We start from the raw sequence: 15816 nt of genomic DNA, 5'->3' as shown, positions 1-15816 counted from the left end.
CGGTTCTCGTCCTGTTCAAGCATGTTCCACTCCAGCGCGTTTATTCTCATAATCAAGCCCCCTGGTATAACCAGGGGGCTTGATATATATCCGTAAATTGAATGTGACATTAAGCTCTTCGCGGACGATTGTATTATTTATAAAGAAATTGTCAGTTACGCAGACCACTTATTATTAAACAGAGCACTCGATTTGGTGTGCAATTGGTGTAAAGAGTGGCAAATGTCAATTAACCCCACTAAATCTGTATGCATGTCCTTTACAACAAAAAAGAAGCCTTCAGAATTTTCTTACGCCCTCGGTGGCACTTGCCTGAATAAAGTAAATAACCACAAATACCTAGGTTTGACATTCTCCTCTACCCTTTCTTGGAACTTACATATTGATAATATTACCTCAGTCGCATTACGCAAGCTTTTTTTTCTTAGACGATGTTTACGCCTTGCGCCGAAACACACCAGACTACTAGCCTACACAACTTTTGTTCGCCCCGTCTTAGAATACGCTAACATCATCTGGTTTCCACACACGTCAACTAACATATCAAAACTAGAAAAGGTGCAAAGAAAAGCTGTGAGGTTCATTTTTAACAAATACAGTCCTTATGACTCCCCTACAAACCTCTTAGCTGATGCAGGTCTTAAAACACTATCTGTTAGGGCCAGACACGCCCGCTTAAAATTCATCTACCAACTAATGCACGACAGTTATAAGATAGACCGAACTAAGTACGTTACTTTGTCTACATCACGCCTGTCGCGAAAAAATCACCCATTTACACTAAACCAGTACAGTATTCACAATGACACGTTCAAGTTTTCACTTTTCCCACGTGCGATCAGAGAATGGAATCTCCTCCACCCAGACATAGTTTTCTCTCCGTCACTTTCATCGTTCATCAACCTACTGGAGACATCAAACGGAGAAGACGCCACTTAACACACCCACATATCTTAATCTTAACCCACATATCTGTAATACTTATTTCTGTGCGTGGAATTTATGCATTTCAAACCCCAAACTCGCCGCTCCTGCGCGGTTATCTGTTACCTGTATAAGTTCTCTGATCTTATAAGTGTCATTCATTCGCTATTTTTTATATAAAATCTAGTAATACAATATTGTTATATTGTTATACTAACTACATTGTTATATTGTTATGGCCATATTGTTCTACCAACCAAAAGTATTGTATTAATGGTGATTTCTGCAGTAGTTAAGGAAGCGTTTTTCCTTCTTTTTTTTTTCTTTTAATGTACCATGTAACATGACCTGTTTGTTTCTCTCTGTAAAATTGTGCCCACCTGCTTTGGTCTCAACTGAGACTGGCAGTATTGCAAATAAAATAAATAAATAAATAACAGGTTTCTTAATATGCTCTCAAATAGGAAGAGACGCCTTTTTTCGCACTGCTAAACGGATGGAAAAGCCTGCACATTGGCTTGCATATAAAAACGCTGCCTCCAACTACTCAACTCAATTACTGCTAAAAATACTAAGCACACATTCTTTAGCAAAACCCTGCCATTATTACTAAAAACCAATCCAAAGCGCTTTTGGAGCGTAGTAAAATGCAAACGTGAAAATAAGATTGCATTAACACAGTCTGGTAGTCAGGTTCCCAGCTATCTTTGCGCAGCCGTCTTGAACAGCGCGTTTGTGCAATCATTTTCCTCTCCCGCATCTAACAACGAATGTCCCGTCCTACAGGGCTGTAACTTTCCTCCTATGGACCCTATTATATTTGATTCAACAGGAATTTAAAAAATAATCGAAAATTTGAAAATTACTTCCTCCTGCGGTGTCGATGAAATCACCACCAAATTCTTAATCAGCACAGTTGAATATTCATCTGTCATATTGCAATATCTATTCTCGCAATCATATAACTCTGGCATGCTTCCGCTAGACTGGAAAACAGGAAAAATCATTCCCATACACAAATCAGGTGACACTCATAATCCCTTTAATTATAGACCAATTTCTCTTACCTCAGTACCTTGTAAAATTATGGAACATGTAATCTACACGCATCTCATCAATTTCCTTGACGACAATAATTTCTTTACTCCTCACCAGCACGGGTTTAGAAAAAAATTCTCTTGCGAAACACAGCTTCTCACATTTACAAACGATTTACACTCTAACCTTGACGCAGGCTTCACGACGGACTGTATTTTTTGGACTTCGCTATGGCATTTGACAAGGTGTGTTATGCTCTACTCTTACTCAAACTAAGCATTTTAAACATGGGCCCTACACTTCTTAAGTGGATCTGTAGCTTTCTTACATCGCGCGTTCAGTTTGTTTCTGCTAATGAATGTACTTCCTCTCTAGCCCCTGTCGGCTCAGGTGTCCTGGGCCCACTTTTGTTTCTTATAAACATTAATGACTTAGCTATTAATATTTCATCAAAAATATGTTTATTTACAGACGATTGTGTGATATACCGCAAAATTTCCAATAACTGCGATGTAACAGCCCTACAAACCGACTTAAATAAAATAACTGATTGGTGTAGCACGTGGAAAATGCAACTTCACATTAAGAAGTGCAAAACTATGAGGGTTTCTCGTACTAACTATGGTTTTCCAAATTATTCTCTCACTAATATATCACTTGAATGTGTCACCTCGTATCGTTATTTAGGAGTGACCATAACTAACAATTTGTCTTGGAAATCGCATATTGATATCATAGTGTCCAAAGCTAACCGCACTTTAGGGTACCTGCGTCGAAATTTTTCTCGTGCGCCATCATCATTAAAACAATTACTATATACCACTTACGTTCGCTCGCAACTTGAGCATGCTTCATCAATATGGGATCCCTGGCATTCAACACTAATACATACGCTGGAAGCTATACAAAACCGTTCAGCCCGTTTCATTTTAAATAACTTCAATCGGACAGCAAGCGTAACACGCATGAAATGTTTATTAAACCTGCCTCTCTTATCCGACCGCCGAAAACACTCACGCATTTCTCTTTTTCACAAAATCTATTATCATAACACCTTTTTACACACTCTTTGGATCAGGCCAGCACCTTTCATTTCTTCTCGCCGTGATCATAATCAGAAAGTTAGCATATCTCATTTCAATACTATCATGGGCGCAAATTCATTCTAACCTATGACTAGCAAAGACTGGAACAGCTTATCCCCTTCATTAACAGGTATAATTAATCCACTTATGTTTAGAAACGCACTTGAAAACGAACTTTTGTAATATACGTACCATTTGTCTTGTCTATGTGTATGTACCTTTCTCTATTGCAGCATTTTTCATCAGTTTTAATCAGCATCATGATCAAAAAGTTAACAATGCATTTTGTAAATCTACTGTACATATTATGTTTTTTTTAAATCTCTTTACCATTGTGTACATCACATTTGTATTTGTATCTTTTGTACCTCTGTTTATTATCATCGCATGTCAACTCAAAATTTGGAATTATTACTGCTGTTATACTTATTTATTTGTTTGAGTTACTTTTACCGATCTTTACTTTGTATTCTCTTAGCCCCTCCCCTCTATAATGTACTATGTACCTTGAGGGTAAAATAAATGAAATGAAATGAAAGCATAACTCAAGGCGTCCATTCAGCGCTTCAGTAATACGTACGTATACAAGTAAAATAAAAATAAGGTAAAGACATATCTGCCGCTGGATTATATGTTTAAGTGGTCTCGATGAGACTGCTTTCTATTTGTTTGTGCGGTTACGGGCTCCGCCCTAAATAAATCAGTTCTATGGGACTAATAATTGGCGGCAAGGGAATTTTCAATAACAGTCAGGAATGTCGTTCCACGGTGCCCTTCCATTTTCGCCGTTCCTTGTTTATCGTCATCTCCTTTCCTCGTGTCCCTGCATCGGATCTCACTCTGATTTTTTTTCTCTACGCTATCGACAACGTAGCTGCGACATTAGGCCATGCATTCAAGACATATACTTTCGAGCATGAGAAAAAGACTGCCGGTCGCCCTCTTCTCAGATTTATCGTTTCCTCCAATGCTCTCTTTATTTTTACGCGCAACTCGTGCTTCATTTTGTTTACTTCTCAACACCGAGACGTGTGAGTAACACATTCGTAGCCGCTCTTGCCATCAGTTCGCTTGCTCCAACGCGCTTCTCCAACGATGCTCGCAGGCGTCTCGTTGGGAGCGTGCGCGTTTTCTTCAAGCAGCCGCACTCCGTACGCGCCCCATTCGTTTTGTCGTTCTTGCAACCCGCGCTCTTTGCGGCAACAACAACAGGAGAAGGAGACGCGTCGTCGTGATACGAATTCGACAGGCGCGTGGTAGCGCGTGCGGTCGGGTCAGCGGCGCGTAATTTACAGCTGTCAGAAATAACGCCCTGCAGCGCACGTGTTGCTGGGACGGACGAGCGGGATGCACTGGATGCACCCTCATCGTACATCGTACGCGATGTACGATAGAGTTTTGGACGCGACACCGTCGTACCGGCCACCGGCAGATGTGCGGATGACCTTGTGAACACGACCCGCATGCAAAGAAATGTGAGCATCAAATGCATTAAAAAAAATTGGGTAGTTTGTCTCGTAGGGCTTAGATGTAGACAGTGTTCCAAGAACACGCGGAGGCACCAGGTTGGCGTGCCACAGCGCGTGAGGTAACTTCAACTTCGCACGAGGAACAGCACCTTGGCTGTTGCTTACCAGGAGTCTCACAACGATGCCGTAATGAGTGACACCTCAGTGGAATATGAGATGAAATGGAAGGAAAACCTTCATCCTTTGTAGCTTGAAATGTGTCATTTGTTTTGCTCAGACCATCTGCACGCACCACGGTGTGGTATGCACACAACTGCATTGTGGAAGAGCTAGTGTTTGTGCGCACAAAGTTCGTGCCTGCAGCGGAAGGCAGGAGGACGTCCCTGGCTCTATTGCAGAGCCGACTGAGTGGATCGTGAGGGCGCGTCCACTCGGCTTCGTCGTTTTTGCAGGCTAGCGCACTCTGTGGGTCCCGTGTCGCCGGAAACCTCGTAACTCTTCTACCATACGCGCCGGGACAGCACGGCGACGGCGGCACCGACGACGCGAAGGCGTCTAAAGTGTCCGTATAAAAATAACAGCGGTAACAATTGTTGTGCAGTATTGGCAGGGTTGCGGGGTGCAGACTAACGCGACGAGCGATGTCTGAGCATTTACCCTCCGGAGCAGAAGTTCAGAAAACCAAGGTATTAGCGAAAAGTTAAAATCTTAGGGTACAACCACGCAACGTAAAATTCTGTCAATGTTTTGAATTAGTCGACGGCGTAGACGTGAGCTGTGCAACCTTATTTCCGGCTCCATTCTCGGGCTACGGTGTCTTTGTTCTTTCGACTTTTGCTTGCGACCTATTACGTCTTTAGAGACTTGTTCGCTGATGTGTATACATACCGCGCGTGCAGTCAGCTTCGACGGAAATTCTACAGCCAAGACTTGTATCAAGACTGCCTAATGCTAATGATGCTGCTGCTGATAATTTCTAATGTCATATTGCCTTTGAAACGGAGCTGCGACAAATAGTCACCTAGCTTCCTTGAGTTAATCAAATGTTACTATATCTATCGTGGTCTATTGTTTTGTATATCTGTCCTTGAGAGAGAGAAAACATTTATTTGGACCATCACGGTCGTTGCTCTTGAGGTCGAGTGGGTGGTGTCCTCATTCCAGGACTCCACTGGCCATGGCTGCCCGACGTACTTGCTGGACGAGAGCTTCTTGTCCCGCCAGGGTATCGCCGGGCTGCTGTACCTCCCACCGCGCAAATTATGCCTGTAGCGACCCTGGCTCTATCAATCTATCTTCCTTGCATTTCGTGCGCCAATGTTCTAAATGTCTCTAGCTTGTCTCGACAGCTGAGCAGTTAATGTTTCCATGTGCTTTAAATCCCAGCCCTTCTTGAAGGTAGACGTTCAGGACGAGTCTTGCTGGATGAATATCCTGGCATTCCGTTACGATGTGCTGAGTCATCCTCAGACTTTTGTTGCAGCAGGAACATTTCTCATTCTGTTGCGAATAATTGCTCCCGCTCGTTTTTGTCCTTAGGCAGCCAGCTCGTACCTTAAATAGCAAGGCACTGCCCTATGTCATATCGGACAGATTTGCTTTCCCGATTGCTTGCCTTGCATATTTGTATATTGGAAGTTTCAAAGCGGATATATATATATATATATATATATATATATATATATATATATATATATATATATATGTATATATATATATATATATATATATATATATATATATATATATATATATATATATATATATATATATATATATATAACATTTCATTTGGCCATGCCCGCAGTTCGACACAAAGAAAAGCGACGGTCGATTGCCTGCAGAAGAATGGTCTTTCGTACAGGACCTTTGAAGACGTCGTTTTCAGCGGAGGGCCCGCGGCAATCAGGAAGAGAGTGCAACGACTGCTGATTGGCTTCGACACCTGGTGACCCACATAGTGATAGTCACAGGAGGCTCAGGAAGAACAGCTGCCGGCTATGTATGCCAGGCTAGTTCCGCCTACGTACTCAACCATTTTTGCATTTCGCCTCCATCGAAATGTGGTCGCCGGGGCCGAGATCAAACCCGCGACCTCGAGCTAGCAGAGCAACGCCACAGCCAATGGGCGGCGGCGGCGGCTCCGAGATCTCCAATTTTAAGGACAGAATGGGATTTGCTATCGTTAGCGCTGGCACCGTTACTACTTGCAGAATTCCTCGAGTTACCTCACATGTATCGTAGCCACAAAGTGCTCTATGCTTCATTATAACCGATTTTCGCGTCCCGTTCATCCTCGCACTATGTTTGCCACAAAGTCTCTCCATCGTTTACGTACACGCTTACGTATCCGCATTGCTTGATTGTAGTTATGACTTACTGTTAAAGTGATACCGCGTCGTTTCTCGTCTCTGCATGAAAGATCATATTTCCCGATTCCGCTGTGCTAAAATTAAAGCCTATATTATGTAGCTTCATTGTCACTCGTATTTGCGAGTCTCCCTAACTCCCATGCATTATCTGCTAGTTCGTTGCGGTATGTCGCGTGCATGTATCGGCCTAGGGACTCTCTGTGGACGTTAGCGCGCTCTACACTAAACTGAGCATGTTTGTAGTTAGCTTTACGCTCCTTTTCAGCTTGTACTGATGCTATGCGCATTCGGCTGGCTTGAGCACTCTACGGGGAACCCGTGATGAAAAGTATGACGGCCAAATTGTTCATATTGTCGGGGACTATAAATAATTCAAAATGTAGCATAATTTTCTGTCCCTAACGGTTATTGCCCTGCACCGTGAAATACATATGTTATGGATGACATTAGCTCAACACTCTTGATGAGATGGAAAGGTCCCGTTTTAGTACTGTTGTCATTGCCGTAACCGTTACTTTCAATTTTTGTAACGGCTTGGACATATCCGGTATATCGATAACAATTTAAGCTTGATTCTGAAGGGATTTTCATTTCAACGTAGGTAATACTGGGAAAAAAAGCTATTGACTGAGCGTCTGCTTTGCCAAAAACTTACCAGAAACGGACTTGATAGCGAAATGGATAAATCTGCCTTGATGGAGAGGTTATTAAAAGCCTTTGGAGGCTCGTGCCGAGATGCAGAAACAAAACAAAACAAAAAAGAGTTATCATTTTGCGCTCCTGAAAGTATAGTAATAACGAAAAGAACAACGTGGTTATCTTTTTTGCCGCTCGTATCCGTACGCTTTTTTTTACACCTAGGAACATTGACGAGAAGCCTAGCCGGCAAGATATCCCAAGAAAATTTCGTGACTAAGCGAATATTGATCGCACATCTGCCAGTGACGTGTCGTTATCGATTCCATCACTCTTTGGGCTTGAATTAAACTGTTTCCTCATTTTGTGTTGGTGGTGAACGGTGATCTTCAATGGAAGTAGGATCCGTGACAGTGATATATATCGTGCTCGTCGGTCGCGGTTTCCTTATAATCGCCCCGTCTGAAGGGTTTCAAAATTTATGGATAAAACGTGGCTGATAAGCGAGGCAACCTGGTCTTCCACCCCAGTTTTCGTCGATATGTGCTTCGATAGCCCATTTAAGCGACGTTGTCATTACGATTTGGGTACCGAAGTACTTGAAGTGGGAACTGACAGCGGTTCCTGCCCCCACGTACAGTCAACGTCATAAGCTCATGGTCCGCGACAACTCTGAGACGGCTGAATATTTCCGCACCCTGGGCACGTGGCCTGGTATTACGCATTTCCAGGCGGTCCTAAAGTACATACGGGAATAACGTAGTGTTGTACGGTTTTTCGACTACGCGGTGGCAAACTGCTCGCAAAGTCAAACTTTTTCTCAGATCCTGCGGTCCGAAAACTCGTGACGCCGACTGTACAGTTGCGTTTTTGTGGTGCATTTGGAATAGGAACACATCTCGCACTCACCGAAATTCTCCAGAAGGATCACGGCGCGCAGAAAGTTATCTAGGTTTCGGTAGGCGGAGTGCACGAATGTGGGGCGGGAGGGTAAAACTTGAACAACCTGCATTCTGCGCATCACGCTTCTGACGGTGGGTACAGTTTCCGAGGCGAGTTTCGGGTTGTTTCCCCGGCGTTGTCATCTTTGCTTTATTTATTGAATAAAAATGATGTTTAGTCATCCTTGACAGCTACTTCTTTTCACATGATAGTAATAATAATAAGAAAAAATATTGCGAGATGTGAAGAAACGTCAGTTCCTGAAAATTTAGAGCCTAGTTAGCCAAAGACAGCAAATTAAGTCCGCACGTAGCAATAGCCACATAGGAGCGTAGTGTGTCGGAACCACACGTTAGTGGGAGTTCCGACATATATGCGTTGTCTTACCTTCGCGTTCTTAGGTTTCGTAACGAACTTTTTTCACTATACTTTCCCGGGTTTCGCGTGGCTACTCGGCTGCTGGGTGCAGTGTACTATTTATTTATTTATTTATTTATTTATTTATTTATTTATTTATTTATTTACTTTCAGGGCCCGGAGGCAGTACAGAAAGGAGTGGGGCAAACATAAACAATTAGTGCAAATAACATTGTATTTAAGTAAAGGCATGTTTAATGGCGTTCTTGAAGTTAGTACTGTCCGTGATGGCTTCGATGGCAGTGGGAAGGTGGTTCCATTCCGTGCCGCCTGTTGAGTCGGTCGCTGTCTCGGCATGCATACTCGCGAACATGTGTGCGAAGGTTATGTGTGGCTACCGGCGAAGTGGCTTACACAACGCTTGTACGCTGACCGAGTGTGCACATAATAATTCAATGGTGTTAATTTTGCACATAAAAGCTTAACAAAAAATATGCCAGTTCCAGACATCGCCAAAGCAGCCCGATCTGTTAAAGTAATGGTTAATTATATTCAAGGGATTCTTTGATTTGGCTGCTCAGTATTTCCCACTCGGTTCTTGGCCAATCCTCCAGAATGGGCGTGTCCCACTACGTACGATTCTAAAACACAGCGATTTGTTAATAGAATGGTTATTATACTTAAAGAATTATTTGATTTGTTTTAATTTAGCCATTCGGTATGTGCCACGACGATTTGTTGCGTTGAATGAAAGTAAACAAAATTTTACGCATCGCCGTTAGTTGTACATTTGTACACTCGAAGCTTTACTATTAATCTTCGTTTCACATAGATTCCAACACGTTCGTTGCATCTACATAATTCTTATAGTCACACTTACACTTCATATTTTTTTTCCTGCCAAGTCAACTGTTCAATTTAGGTCACTTGATAATTTGTTCGTTCCTTCTTTTTTCCGTCGGATACTGAGTAAAAGGTCTGCGCGTACATTTCATGCTGTAGCTTACAACAGGGTAGTAATGGCTATCTCTTTGTAATGAGCGGTAAAGTTTAAAGAAGAGGACAGCGGCGTAGTGGTTGGTCTGATTTCAACATGACTTAACCCACTGTTAAATACGCCGAGATTGCAGCTTTGCGTAGGCGACCACGCGGAGTTAATTTAGGTAGCTCCTTTTCCGGGTGATCTATCTCATGTACTGTGTGGAATGCAGTAATTAACTTTCTTTTTGTATATTAGCCTTCATGTAAGAGCCTTGCTCCTCCCACGTGGATTTTTGCACTTCTTTGCTATTTTGTATCAGTAGGATTCAATTACTGTCGGTTAAGGATCCTCAGTAACAAATATTGACCTCGACGTACCACAGTTTAAACGTTTTCGATAATCGCTTATCCTGGTTTTATAATTTTGATTCTTTATTTTTTTTGCATACTCACTGCCTCGCTACAGCTGTAATCAGTATTAGCGTTCAACGCTAGTGCGCGGAGGGCGTCATTACTCGCACGTGTTGAGCAGTGTTGGAGCGAAGACCTTAACTACTTTCTTTTTTAGCGAAATCGATATACGCTTCCCGTAGAACAAATTTTGCATTAGTACAACGGAAACTGCACGGTGCTTTGGCGGCTGGAAGATAATTAATTGGAAGCGGATCCCACAAATTTCCTTTCGCCGGAGCGACGAAGTGGCATGCTACAAGTTGAGAAAAAAAAAAAAGGAAGGAAAAGAAATTAGTCTGTGCGCATCTTTGTGATCGCGAATCCCATAATTACGCCTTCCGTACTCTGACGCCCATGCACAGTGAATCAATATCTGAAAGATGCTAGGACTGGCGTCACATCAATAAATAAATAAATAAATAAATAAATAAATAAATAAATAAATAAATAAATCGGTCGGTCGGTCGGTCGGTCGGTCGGTCGGTCGGTCGGTCGGTCGGTCAACATACGCATGCATGTTGCTCGTATATCGTCTTACTGCCTGTGATGTTAACTCACGGCCGTACTGTTTCGCTAAACAACAACAGCCAAAAAAAAGCCTTGTAAATAAAAGAGGCCCAGGCAGGGCGGCTTCAAGGGATGATGAGTAGAGGTTAGCGCTGTCCTGGCTGAACAAACTTGCTATGCCAGATCCACAACCAAACTACACTTTTCGCTGCGAATCCGAGTGGGGCGCGTTCTGGGTGCATGCCGCACGTGCGCTGCTCAACGCGACACGGCGCTCGTCGTCTCGCCAGTCAGCTCGCTGCAACTGTGCAACGACGCATCGCTGAGAGTGAGACAAATGGCCGTCTATTCTTCACCAGGAGTTGCGACAGAGGAGTCCACTGCAAGGAAAATGAAAAATTGTTTATTTTAATGCGGAAGGTTTTCGTCGACGATCAGTCTAAATGTTATAAAACCATGAATTGGGGATAAAACTCGCCAGTGTGTAGACATTCATTAGCTACTACTACCAGGCAAGAAAAGAGTGCAAATAAATATTTGCAATTGTTACAAAAATCAGAGGGATTAGAAATGCATAGGCAAGATGAATCAACAAGGGAAAACAATCCTGCACATCATCTTCGTCAGACTAGAAAGAGGAGAAAAAGGCTTTGAGCCGTTACGAATTAGTGCCCAGTTTCTTTTTCTTTTTTTCAAGTTTAGCTGATACGAAGAATAAATACTTCACACTCGGTAGGGAATAAGAATTGAATATACGTGGACCTTTATGGCCTATTGTCGTATAGGTATCCATACTTAGCCAATTGTGTTCTACTCGATACATAATTTCTAGGCGTTCAAGTGTCGATATCTTTGGCCAGGTCACTATACCAGCCTGCTGCAGTTGCATTGCAAGAGTGAAAGATGAATTTCATTTTATGTTTCCAAAAGAAAATAATCTAGTCAACTGTTATCCGATCTGTGTAGAGCGTGCATATATACTTTAAGGGAACAGACGGTGTTGGCAAGTCCCCTTGCTAGATTGACTCGTCCTGTATTAAAAAAAAAATCTTGGAGATATCTCGCACATTTAAACGAAGTACATTTACTGTAAGTACGGCGAAAATACTCTGTAGGAGAGCACAACGACCCTAAAAGATGGAATTGAGTACAAGACACGTAGTTAATCTCGCAAGAGCAGCTGCAGACAGTATTCGATTTTATAGCGCGTGATTTTTACCGCACTGATTGTATCAATGAATGATTCACCATTAATATGTAGACCTAAGCCATTACGTGTGCGTAGTAATTTTTTCAGAATATGCAAATGCTGAATACGTACCGACGGGAGCAGCGTAGTTGACAGTAGCATCTTGTGAGTGAAGAGGGAAGGGGAACTGTAAAAATTAATAATGTCACGTTGTAGTGACGGTGAAGAAACAGGCAGTGACGCAACTTGAAGTCGAGAAATTCTTTATTGGGTGAACTGGTAACCAGAAAAAAAAATCAAGTAACACTTATGCACCACGATAGCGGCGAGCACAGTCGTTAATCGTCCATATCCAATGTGCGGGTCAAATGCGTCGACTAAGTTATGCATCATTCATTGTACGTTCCAGCCTAATCGCAGGTGCTCGCGTGCGTTCCAGAATGTACAAAACTATTCGCGTCACGTATACGCAGTCTGTCCAGAGAAGACTCTTTCTCTATGGGGAACCAGCGCTAGCCAGGAGGCACTACAGAAGTTTGAGTGTACAGCTGAGTTTATGCTGACACCCTCCGATAGGGAGGCCACGAAAGTGGCCCGACATTTTGGGTGATGACAGGCGCGCGCTTCTATCAACTTGTGCTTTTCTAAGTCCAACCAAGCCCTGACCATACCCATGGGTGTTGAAGAAGCGCATGTGCTATTACATTCTTGCTCGCGGGTTCCCAATCAGGCCAGTATCTCGACACACGTACGTACCTAAAGAACAGCGGTGAAATTGATGATGCGAAATCGCAGCATGTTCTACTCTAAACTCTTCCCACCGCTCACCAGTCAATGTGTTACGGCTCTGCTGTTCGCTGGTGAAGTTTCAGCGCTGGTTGCCCATAGAATCGGCGACGGCACACGAGAAATTTTTGATGCATGCAGACACGACCTGCGCCAACCGATAGCTTTGTTAGGAGGTTAGCAGGTGGAAAACGTTCACCGGGGAGCAAAAAGGAAAAAAAGAAAAAATTAAACCGTGTACTATCTGTGTCAGTATTTCCAAACGACAATCGTACGTAATTTGTTTTATTTACCGTCCCTTTAATCAATGCTTGACCATCACAGTGTCCTTCTCGTGTGAAGTGGATGTAAATATAGCTCCAAACTATCCCGAGAAGCAGCATCTGTGGTCCCTAATCCAAGCGCCTTCTCTTCGCCCTCTCGCTTGCTATTCGGTGCCAGGATTTAGAGGGCGAGGGGAAGCAGCGCCCGCGTTCTTGCGCGCTCGCCGATAAATGGCGGTGCGTTGCATGTCACAACCAAATCCCGGTGTAGCAAGTTTGGACGTGCGCCTGCATGCGTAATCTTCTTGTTCTCTCTATCGCAATGAAGCCGGGATTATTAGGATAGACTCCAACTTCGAAAGAAGATTTGGTGTGGAGGAAGCGATAAGGCGTTGTGTGCCTGCTGAGAAGTTTAATTCGGCTGCAATTAGGCCTCGGAAACTGCCTCGCACCTGGGGCCGCATGTGCGCCACTTTGCAGAGGCTGGATGGCTGGCGGAGTGTTTCGTATCTGGAGAGATGTGCAGGCACGACTCACGAGGCACCTATATACGCGCAGCGATAGCCCGTACTGTAAGCTGCTTCCACTTCGTAACACGCCGTAAAATTTGGGTGCATGCAACGCTGCTGTCGCAGCCTCTTCGCGTAATACATTTGTCACTCATATGTCATTCAAAATTTCTCTGATTGCTATCAGGCAGTCTACAAGCTGTTTGCTGACTTGCAGTGTTGCTTTTTCAATCAGCACGATGGCGTGCCGGTATGTTACTTTAAACACATGCAGGGCGTTTCTACAAAGACTGTAAGTAATATTTCAATATAACCGTTCTGAAATAAAATGACGGTGACCGTTGGTGGGGTAATTAGTCGCGAATTAACAAGAAATGATGGTTAACGTACGTTTTAATCCCACAGCATATATATATATATATATATATATATATATATATATATATATATATATATATATATATATATATATATATATATATATATATATATATATATATATATATATATATATATTGTAACTGATAGTGGTCTGCTCGTGAACTCTTGAGTGATCTCTTGCACAACACTTTGCAATGCAGTGAACGCGTTTTAAATCAGGGGACCGGTAACTCAGGGAGGTGCGATACAATGGTTGCGCATTTCTCTCGTATTTACCGTTCAATCGTCGCGGACATTCTTTCGACCCTTACATTTTCTCCACAGTGCAGAGTAACCACGGAGCCTGACAGTTAATCCGGTTAACTTTGAGCTCTTTGTCATTTTTTTTATTGCTCCCACTCTCTACGCACGTAAACCTGCTGCTGAGAGTGGTATGCGAGACCCCCTACGGGCAACTAGCGCTGAAACTTCCCGTGCCGGCAGCAGCGCCGTAACACACAGCCTAGCGAGCGGTGGAATGAGTCTTCAGTAGGACATGATGCGATTACCCGTCATCAATGTCACCGCTCATCTCGAAGTACATGTGTCCATATTCCGGCCTGACTGGGAACCGGCGTGATATAACGTACGAGCGCATAGAGCTAAAGCAAACGTTGCATATTGTTAATAATCAAAATATTAGTTTAAGGGTTGCAACGATTAGAGCCCACCGCGTTAGAGATGTTGCCTATCTTCATGCCCGAGTGTGCGTGGGCATATTAATTAAGAAGTTCTTTTAATCTTGTTTTATTGCTACAGATATTATATGGACACTCCAGGCGCATTTCTTCCGTCGGCGTGATGTTCCGCATAAAGTCCGAGGGCGATAACAGCGTCGCTGCGCGCCTTATGCTGTATGGGCGAGTGAAAACGCGAGGAGGAAGCGCGCCGTCTTCCGTCACGCGCAAGTCACCGGGGGCAGGGGAGGGAAAGGGGGGCGTTATACTCCGGCGACGGCTGCAGCGCGCCCTCGCGGGCCCTATCTTGAAAGCGACCCGCGATGGAGACCGAGTTCTCCGAGGGCTGATAGCTTCTTGTGCACTGTGTTCTCAGAGCCTAGTTGTCGTTGGAGCGAAGGTCGATTCGCTCGCTGCCGCTCTCGTGCTTTCTCGCTCCAGCGTTCTGACAGCGGTGTGCGTGCGGCCATCGAGTGGAGATGTGTTCATGTTTGCTTCTGCGCGTGTAACACTCGTTCGTTAATTTATTTAGTAGGCAAATCTTTACAAGTTTATACGGCCGACATACCTAGTGTTCTTACTCCGTATAGCTGTCTTCTAATTGGCTATCGCCATCCATGTTTCGCCTTTCGGGCGAAACTGCGACTTCTTCTGCCTATATTTGAGGCCCGAGGGTGCGCGGATATATAAATATAAAGTATTTGTTTTGGAAGGAAGTAGTTGCGAGTGCAGCGAGTGTCGTGCTTTCTTGTGTTCTCACCGCTTTGTTCTAGTCAGTGCTCTGCTTCACCCGCACGGTAATATCAAAAGGACGAATTTTAGGAAAATCTACGTACTAACCATCATTTCCATTCTGACTGAACTTCCGTAATGGAAGCTCCTTTAGACGCTAGCGCCAGCTGAGTCCTCTCTATTATCATTTCGTTTTTTCTTTTGCAGTATAAGCTGCACGGATTTCAACCTCTTTCCTCTCAAGCTCAGCTGCGAGAGCGCGCTTCGCGAATCCTCTCTGGCGAGCGTGTTGTCCGTTGCTGAAAATGCGCCGCTGCGCCGGACGCGCCCCATCGTTCACGTTCGCCGTCGCTCGCCCACCACTCTGCTGCGCTGGTGGCTTTGAAGTCCCGCCCGTCGCAGCGCAAAGGGTCAATTAGCCGCGGGAGCGGGGCTGGCTGATCGTGCTCTGCGGGCTTGCGTCGCCGCCGCCAGCA

This window comes from Dermacentor albipictus, chromosome 9, assembly GCF_038994185.2.
Source record: "Dermacentor albipictus isolate Rhodes 1998 colony chromosome 9, USDA_Dalb.pri_finalv2, whole genome shotgun sequence".
Lineage (NCBI taxonomy): Eukaryota > Metazoa > Arthropoda > Arachnida > Ixodida > Ixodidae > Dermacentor > Dermacentor albipictus.
This window is presented reverse-complemented; position numbering follows the sequence as displayed.